Genomic DNA, 9,709 nt, shown 5'->3' with positions numbered 1-9,709 from the left:
TCTGCCCCAGCCCCCACAACGGAGACAAGAGAGGCAGGCAAAAGAGAGAGAGCATGCCTGAAACCATCCTATTTATTGGGTGGAAAGACATTCAAGAATGTTCAACCCAAACAAGACAAGGGACTGGGTCTCAGGGGGTTTCTTGGTGATGTCTTGTGGTCAGCAGATTTGACCGACATCTTGGAAAGCACACCCATCTCAGGTGCTATGTGGGATCAAAGGCAGAACGAACAAAAAGGACATATATGTCACAGCCCAGTCAGAGCAGCGACATCAGTCCAGTCCCCTCATATGCCCATGGCTGGCTCATGACAATAAACAAATGAGATAATGAAAGAATCCAATTGTACCAAAAAGGAGAAGTGTCTGCAGCAGATATGTACGGATTCCTAAGACTCCAACAATTGGGGTATTTGATTTGAAGGTGGGCCCATGCCCTTGAGTCAGAAGTGAAAGACTTACTCCAGGGTCAGTCACCAATGATATTGCATGGCCATCCACCATCCCTGTAGCCCTGGGATCCTGAGGTGACTGGGGCAGTGGAGTCTGGGCCCCCCCTCATTCCCGTAACTCAGTAAATGAAACTTCCTCAGGCATCTGTGCTTGGGGAAAAGGTGTCCTATCCCAGGGACAGTCTGTCTTCCAGTGTCCCCATTGCCTGCAGTTGGGACATGGTTTGTGGGGGGAGCTCAGATTAGGGCAGATCCTTGCCCAGTGTCCAGTTCGCCCACATTGGAAGCAGGGCCTGGGAGGTGCACAAGAGGGTCTGGGGCCATGAGCTGCAGGGACTATTTTAGGGCCCTGGATGGTGGAAGAAGAAGCTAATGTTTAATTTTAAGCTGTTTCTTTTTCTCCTTTTTGCCTCATCTTCCCTGTTGTTATACATTGAATGTCACGTCTGAAAACTTCTGGGGAGACCCAGGACCCTTCTCTGAGTTTCTTGTGAATGTCAGGTGCAGACCTGCTGCCAAAGTTAAAATGAAGAAATAGACTGCCACCAAGATACTGACATACAAGTTTGTATATTTGGTAACAGCCTCAGTAAGTTGGGCCAAAAATAGGGTGGGATTTTCATCAGGTCTCTGGGTAGTTTCCTTTATGTTTTCCCAATTTACCTGGGTGTGAGAATTTTTTGTCATGCCTTCAAGGAGGCAAGTAACCATGTGTTGGAGTCCAATGACCCTGGGGTCTTGAGTCTGATGTGTCCAATCAGGGTTAGCTGCAGGGATTGTAGCCTCTGTTGCTGGGTGGATATTTGGGTTTGGGGCATGTAGGAGGTTCCCATGATCTCTAGTGGCCTTCCAGATGTGGGCACTTTCATCATTGGTCAGGGTGGAAGTTAATATATAATATACATCTGCCCAAGTGAGGTGATAGGGCTGAGTGAGACAGATAAACTCCTTGCTATATGACAGGATTTTCAGAAAATGAGCCTAATCTGTCTTCTATTTGAGACATGTCTCTCATGAAGAAGGAGATACGGACTTGGATACTCCCTTCAGACCCTGCCACCTCCCAGAGAGGAAACAGATGTTTTTGGGGGAGGGTTTTTGACCTTGTATGGGGAGTGGGAATGGCAAACGGAAGTGAGAATGTGGGGTTTTGAGGAGGAGGGTATAATAGGGAAGCAGTGGGACTTTGAGGATGGGAACCTGAAGGGGAGGGGGAGGCTTGGAGGAGGCTGTGGGACCCCAGGAATCTCTAATGGGGGGGTTCACTGACTATCTCTGGGACTATGAATAAAGAAGAAAGTTGTGAGTCCATACTTAGTAACTGCACAGCAGAATAAGGTTGGCATAGGAAGCGGTTTGAGCAAAGGAAAAAGAAGGCCTGGAGGTAGGGAACCTCAGACAACTTGCCATTCTATATTCAATATTTTTGCAAAGCCTGGAGAATTTCTTTATCAAGAGTTCCATACTTGGGCCATTTATACTGTTTGAGTGCTGAGTCTAATGAGGCATTACTTTTGAGGTCAGTTTGGGAGCAGAGGGTCTTAAAATTGGTAAAGAAACTGCCCAAGGGGCAGCTGAACTTAAGGTCGCTTGTGTGAATTTCCAGGGACACCAAATAAAACACAGACATACACTTTACCTTTAAACAAGATTCAGTACAGCTCCTCTGCTCTTGGCCTCAAGCTCCCCAAATTGGCGAGTGAGGGATAGTCCCAAGAGTCTGGTGAGAGAGAGTGAGCGAGCACGTTTGGAAGTGGGCTTTTATTGGGAGGACCCTCATTCTTAGAAAGTTCCATCCAAAAAAGGTAAGAAGGGGTGGAGTTACAAGGGACATGTGAATGTAATTTGACCCAAGGGCTATAGGGTGATGCCTACACCTGAAGCTGCATCTTCAAACTTCTGAACTTCTGGGATGGGGGCAATGTCCAAGTCACTACGAGATGTAGTGACAGTCAAAGCCTCTCTGCTCTGAAATGGAAGACACGAATCAATCAGAGCGGCTCCCCACAGTGTCTCTGGGAACTGACTGGGTAACTTCCATGTTTGGAGAGACTTGACAGAAGCAATGCTTTAAGAGCAGAGTGTCCCCTGAACTCTTGTCACAAGGGTGCCAGTCATTGGACTGGAATTTTCCCACTGGGGCCTGGGGACATGTCTTTACCCCAAGCTTAATGGTGAGGGATCTCCCAGGGTCCTGGATGGCCAAAGGGTGGGTATCTCTCTGCTGGAGACTGGATGAATGGGGTTTTACCTCTCCAGATAGATGTGGAGGCCAGTGGTGGATGCAGAAACAAAATGGTAAGGAAGTCGTTGACCCATGAAGTTTTGCTGAGTGTGTAAGGGAAGGGAAGGTTGGTGAAGGGAGGAAATATAAATAGGATAATTTCAATGACCATAAAGGACTTGATACAAATCTTTGCACCATCCAAATGGCATCAAGCCACAATTATCTAGCAGAAGGTCTATTTTTGGTACCCTTGAGGGCTGTCAGGGTCAGATTTAAGACATAAGGCCTTCCTGCAACACCAGGGATGGCCCTGGCCAGCTGCCTTCAATGGCCTTAAGTCTTCCTCTGTCCTATGCACCAAGTTTCTCCCACACAAAAGTTGGCAGTTGCTCAGCTAAAATGGACTGCAGAGGCAGTGTTCTACAGGATGGGCAGGGGACACAGTAAGTTTGGGGATTCAGCCTTAGCTTTATAAGTGGTGGCTGGGGGACCCCCAACTTTCAGAAAGCCATGGAAGTTCCAGACATTTGATGGTAACCCCATCAGTTGTTTAACCTGTGGGGAGAGGGAATGGGTTTTTTGGGTACAGGGAGGGACAAAATATTACCTTTCACCTGCTTCCCAGTTAGGGTACCAAAATATTAGCACAAAATGACTGAGTCAAGTACGAATGTCACTGATCATCACAGCCTTTACTCAGCAGTGGAGTCGTGCATCTGGTGGACCCACCTTCCTGATGGAAAATGAGCCACTGGCCAAGGAGGAATCTGTGCTTGTAAATGCTCCACTGAGAGGTGACTTAATTATTGACAGAGCGCCTCAGTTTGGGCACTCAGGAAACAGGTTTGTGAGAATTTGAAATTTGCTTTTACCGGGCAATGTTATTACTTGGGTAAGAATGGGGTGGCTGGGTCAGTATTCCCTTCCCGATCCCATCGTACTGTCACTGGGAAAGGATTTACTTGGGAAGATCAATGCTTTGGCTTCCTCCCAGAGGCTTCCATTTTAGGCTTGACGGATATCTCCTTCCCAGGGACTGTCTCGTCAATGGGTGATGTTTGCTTCCTTCCCAGGGGTTTTCCTGTCACTGGGAATGGATGTCCTGGGAAAGGATCGACGTCATCAACCTTTGGCCATCTTCCTCACTCCCTTCTCCCACACTATTTGGGGTTTGCCATTTTCCATACCTTACAAGTGCTATTATGAGCAATCAGAGGCAGAGAGGTTAGGTAAGTCGCTCCCCCATACAGGTGTGGAAGGTGAACTGCGGAAAACCAGCCCCAGTGAGTCTGAGAGGGGCCGCACCCAACCCGGGAAGCGAGACTCTTCCAAAGTGCAAGGCCGTTCTGCCCAAGCAACCGCCATCGTCATCTCATCCCGTTCCTCAACATCTGCTCTTTTCCTCCACACCGACAACTTTGTTGTTGTTTCCTCAGAAACAGATCAGGAAAGTTCATAGGAATTTCGGGATTCAGAAGCGATAAAAACCCCAATGGAACTGAAAGGTTAATAAAATAGGTACTTGTCACTCTGTTTTTCTATATGCTTAACAAAACACTGTTGAAATCCTGAGAACTGTTTGCTAATCTTGTTCCCAGAATGTGCTGTCCCCAACTGCCAAACTGCAGGATGCACTCCCTCACTTGGTTGCAGGCAAACTGCCCACTCGCCCTGACCCGTCAATGAACTTCCCTCCCTGCCCTCTCCAAGAAAAGTATATAAGCTCTGCTCAAGCGGTTCTCAGGGCTCCATCTCTCTTTGCTCTAGTGAGCTCCGAGCCCCAGCATGCTGGTCCCCAAATAAACCCTCTGCTGTTGCATAAGACAGTCTCTTGTGGTCTCTTCCTTCCACGTTTCACCAGTCCCTTACAGAACTATGGGCCAAAAGCTCGCCCCTCTGCAGGGGAAACACTGTCTTCTGCCATCTTTTCCCAGAATCCCCACGTAACCTCCTGGAGCGGAAGTGTCTGTGACTACAATGGACTTCCGGACTCCACATCCCAGAAGGCCCCAGGACAACGCCCTGCACCGCCCCACCCCCCACCCCCCCCATTTAAAGATTACATTAGATTCAGGTTCTTCATTTTTTTAGGGAAAAAATGGCTTAAAGGTGATTCTGAAAATAGTTGAACAAACATCCATACCATGATCAACTGAAAGTATCTATCTCAAATGCTGGATAAAATCTTTTATAATTAGAAAAACTGAGAGACTTAAGAGAAGGGAACCATTCAAAGAAATCAGACCTCACAATATATGAATATTACCTCTCAAAATTTTTAATAATACTTATTTTCCAGGTTTATATGCAGGCATGTATTAAACAACATCACATTGACAACAGAAAAACTTTTTTCAGATAAAAATGGCAAAAACATTTTAAATGGAATGGATGCATTAAAAAATAATACTGTTCCTTCATTCCAAGTAATAATAAAAAAAATAATTACAAATAATCCTCCTACTTAGAACAACTAGGGAAAAAATATCTCTCCAAATTCAATTTTAAAAATATCTTTCAGACAGCATCAGAAAGTCAACAAGGGGACTGAGGTTGTGGCTCAGTGGTAGAGCACTTGTCTAGCATGTGTGAGGCACTGGGTTCAGTCGTCAACACCACATAAAAATAAATAAAGCAAAAATTTTTTAAAAATGTTAACAAGGAATTGGAGAAATAATGAGTCAAAATGGAACTGAGGAGCCAAGCATTTGGAGTGACTTTTCCCCAGAATGATTGCCTAGTCTGTTTAAAGGTCTAGATGCTCTGGAGCACTTTCACTTCTTAAGTAGCTGGGGAGACAAATGTTGGGGTTGAGTGCTTATCAAATGGGAAGATACTCCAATAAAGTCATACTGTTTTACGTAGAGAATTCCAGCACACTGCACACAGAAAGTAAGGTTACACATTGATCTTTGTAAACAAAAATCTGGACATTATAGAAGTCCACAACCCATAACAACACTAGACACAGAGCAGGGGAAGGCCTTAAGAAAGCCTACTTCTTCTAGCAAAAGGCCTGGAAAAATGGTAGCTTTGTGGAAACCTTTTAGCTAAATCCATCCTCCTTTAGGTAATATCAAAAGTAACATTCCTCCATTTAGCCTGTTGTCTTGGTAATACAGAAGGTAGACCACCCATAGACGGAAAGTGGTTTCAGAGAAGAAAAGGAGGGAGAAACGATTTGGAAATCAACCTTCTGACACATTAGTCTGGCCACAGGCAGTTACTTAACAGCCCCTAGACATGACTAACCACAAACAGTGCTTCCTCTTGTACCAACAGACCCTCTTTGTCACTGCTGTGTAATTCTTAGAAATCACTTTTCTCCATTTTTGCTGAAAAAGACAGAATAGAGTTGATCTGTCTCTTTCTGAATCCTATATCCCACCAATTACCTATAGGGATAGATCAAACCCATAAAACCCCTAGACAACAGACACCCATTGGCAACCCTCTCTTGGGACCCTCCTCCCCCTACAGTGGCTCTGCTTGCTTTCTTTATATTACTCTAATAAATCCTGTTGCTTTGCTCTCACCCTTGTGTCTATAGATTTCATTCTTCAAACCACAAGACAGAACCCACCCACCCACACCTGTGCTACCTCAAAGACTTGTACATCTTTCCCTGCACTAATCAGGTGCTCCCTCTGCCTCCCTGCATGAAGCTGCAGAGACTGTGGAGTCCTGTTGACCATTTCTATTTTCACTACATGAATGCCAGTCAAGAGGAAGAACCCCACCTCATCCCAGCTAGAGACTGGGAGTAGAAATTCAGAGAGGAAGGGATCTGGAAAAAAGGTATTTCATCAAAAAGGGAAAAAGTGACAAATGTGAAAAGATGTTTATTATTGAAGAATCTTATGGGACTGGGTGAGTCCAACTTTTTTAATATTTGAAAATTTTATAGCAAAACTCATAAAGTATCACCCAAACAGTTCAAATTCTATTTTTGTGAATTAAAGCAACCATAGTAACTTCTCTAAGCCTGGTTTTTCGTTTCTGTAATTGAGATGTGTCCACTTCCTGAGAATAGAAACATCATTTCTAGAAGAAATGGAGGAAATTCCCCCTGGTAAGTTGCTAACATGATTCTATTCTTGAAGAATAGCAGCATAATGACAAAGGATAATTAAGAAACAGGAAAACCCCGTGAAATTGCCATTTCTTCCCAGTCCAGTTTAGTTAGGTGCACCCTACACAATAGGAAGGAAACATTCAGAAGCAGTAACTATTTAGTCTCCCTTGACTGTATGACCTCCTCTTTTCTCCCAAACACCTCAAGTCCCACACAGCTACCCTAGACTCTTATTAAACAACTCACTTGCTGCACAGGCCTATGGCTCATGTTCTTTTCCTTATCTCAATTTCCTTAATGCAATCATGTCATCTAGGTCCTAAATATCTTAAACAGGAGTTAAAGAATTGCTTCTTTGGCAAGAGTCAATGTAAATTCCTATTGATGAGGCTTGAAGTCTTCCTGTTTTCATTTTCTAAAACTTTATTTGTCCAGTCGTCCCATAGCCTGAGAAGATTCTTTAAGTTCATTGAAATCTAAATATTGGTTTTCAAAAATCTCTCTCCACAGAAAATCCTATACTCTGGTTACCACATGCTCCAAAGACACTGCCTATATGTGCACAGCACATTGCTGTAGAGGCACATTGTCTAGTTTTGAGGATGAAGCTCAACTTATTCAGATATTAACTCTCAAACAATGAGTCAGAGGGAAAAAGTAGTATTTAATCTACTATCAAATGCACCCACTTAATTATTTAGTTCTTGCTTTTTTTACTGTAGGATGTCTGAGCCCAAGCTCTCATAAAACTTTCCAACTTTTATCTGCTTTCTTGAAAGTTTTAATCAATACAATTTCACAATCTTTCACATAACTTCATTATCCAGATCACCCATGTTCTGGTTTTGTTTGGTCCTGATCCCTAGGAAAACATGGCCATCTTTCAAACATCAGATGTAAGGAATAGAATATTATGAAAGTTATTTTATCATCTTCCATAAAGGATTTAACTTTCTGAGGCGCAGGCAGGTAGAGGAGGGCAGATCACCTTCACTGAATGGAAGATTAATACCAATCTTGAAATGGGAGAACTGTAAGGGTCCGGCGAAACGTCGGAGTAGAGACCACAAGAGACTCTCTTATGCAACAGCAGAAGGGTGGGTTTATTTGGAGACCAGCATGCTGGGGCTCCCTCTATAACAAAGAGAGATAGAGCCCTGAGAACCGCTTGAGCAGAGCTTATATACTTTTCTTGGAGAGGGCAGGGAGGGAAGTTCATTGACGGGTCAGGGCGAGTGGGCAGTTTGCCTGCAACCGAGTGAGGGAGTGCATCCTGCAGTTTGGCAGTTGGGGACAGCACATTCTGGGAACAAGATTAGCAAAGAGTTCACAGTTGGGGACAACACATCCTGGGAACAAGATTTCAACAGTGTTTTGTTAAGCATATAGAAAAAGAGAGTGACAAGTACCTATTTTATTAACCTTTCAGAACGTGGATGCTCTCATGTACTTTTGGAAGAAAGGTGTTCAGTAAACATTAAAACACCTATCTTTGTTTTTGTTTTTGTTTTTGTTGTTGTTTTTGTTTATTTTATTGTTGGTCGTTCAAAACATTACACAGTTCTTAATACATCATCTTTCACAGTTTGATTCAAGTGGGTTATGAACTCCCAACTTTGCCCCGTATACAGATTGCTGTTTCACATCAGTTACCCTTCCATTGATTGACATATTGCCTTTCTAGTGTCTGATGTATTCTGCTGTCTGTCCTATTCTCTACTATCCCCCCTCCCCTCCCCTCCCCTCCCCTTTTCTCATCCCTGTTTAATGTAAATCTTCTTCTCAAGCTCTTCGTCCTTACCCTGTCCTTGTTTACTCCCCTTATATCAAAGGGGTCATTTGGTATTTGTTTTTTAACGATTGACTAGCTTCACTTAGCATAATCTGCTCTAATGCCATCCATTTCCCTCCAAATTCTATGATTATGTCGTTCCTTAATGCAGAGTAATACTCCATTGTGTATCAATGCCACATTTTTTTTATCCATTCATCTATTGAAGGGCATCTAGGCTGATTCCACAGTCTTGCTATAGTGAATTGTGCTGCTATGAACATCGTTGTAGCAGTGTCTCTGTAACATGCTCTTATTAGGTCTTTAGGGAATAGACCGAGAAGGGGAATAGCTGGGTCAAATGGTGGTTCCATTCCCAGCTTTCCAAGAAATCTCCATACTGCTTTCCAAATTGGCTGTACCAATTTGCAGTCCCACCAGCAATGAACAAGAGTGCCCTTTTCCCCGCATCCTCTCCAGCACTTATTGTTGTTTGACTTCCTAATGGCTAAAACACCTATCTTTGAATCCAGAGATCCTACTTCTAAAAATTTCTTCTACAGATATAGGAAGAAAATATCAGGTCTGTAACTCACTCCCTCATTTACTGGAGATATCTAAGAAATCATATTAAATCAAAATCACACCATCCTATAAACATGTAATTGGTATTTACTTGTCTGAAGATAATGAAGAAATTCTAAATTAAAAATAAGCTTTTAGATTGATTCCAACATGGTGGCTGGCGCGGAGAGATCAAGTCTCTGACCTCTCCAGCTGTGCAGGCATAGGGAGTTGTAAACAATCTAAATTCTGTTTGCTCAGGATCACTAGGCAATGCTGAGCTGAAGTGGATCTGGGGCGATCAGTCTTGACCTCTCAGAACACACACTGAGCCCGGATCGGCTGAATTCAAGCTCCCGTTCGCCTGCTTCCCGCAGACAAATAGCTGTGACTCAGCACTAATCCATCCGGCTGAAACAACTGGTCAGCCCTTCTGATCCTACGGAGGCAAATGCCAACCGAGCCTTCATAGGTAGTGGCCACAGGTTTGAAACGGGGCTTGGGAGAGACAGTAAGGACCCACCCGTTGCATTGGTCACCTGGCAAAGGGATACGAACTGTCGCCATTTGCAAGAGATACCACCATGGCAGAGAACTGACGTCACCAGACTGCGGCAGAG

The sequence above is a fragment of the Ictidomys tridecemlineatus genome, chromosome 15, assembly GCF_052094955.1.
Source record: "Ictidomys tridecemlineatus isolate mIctTri1 chromosome 15, mIctTri1.hap1, whole genome shotgun sequence".
NCBI lineage: Eukaryota > Metazoa > Chordata > Mammalia > Rodentia > Sciuridae > Ictidomys > Ictidomys tridecemlineatus.
Note: the sequence above shows the minus strand (reverse complement) of the source record.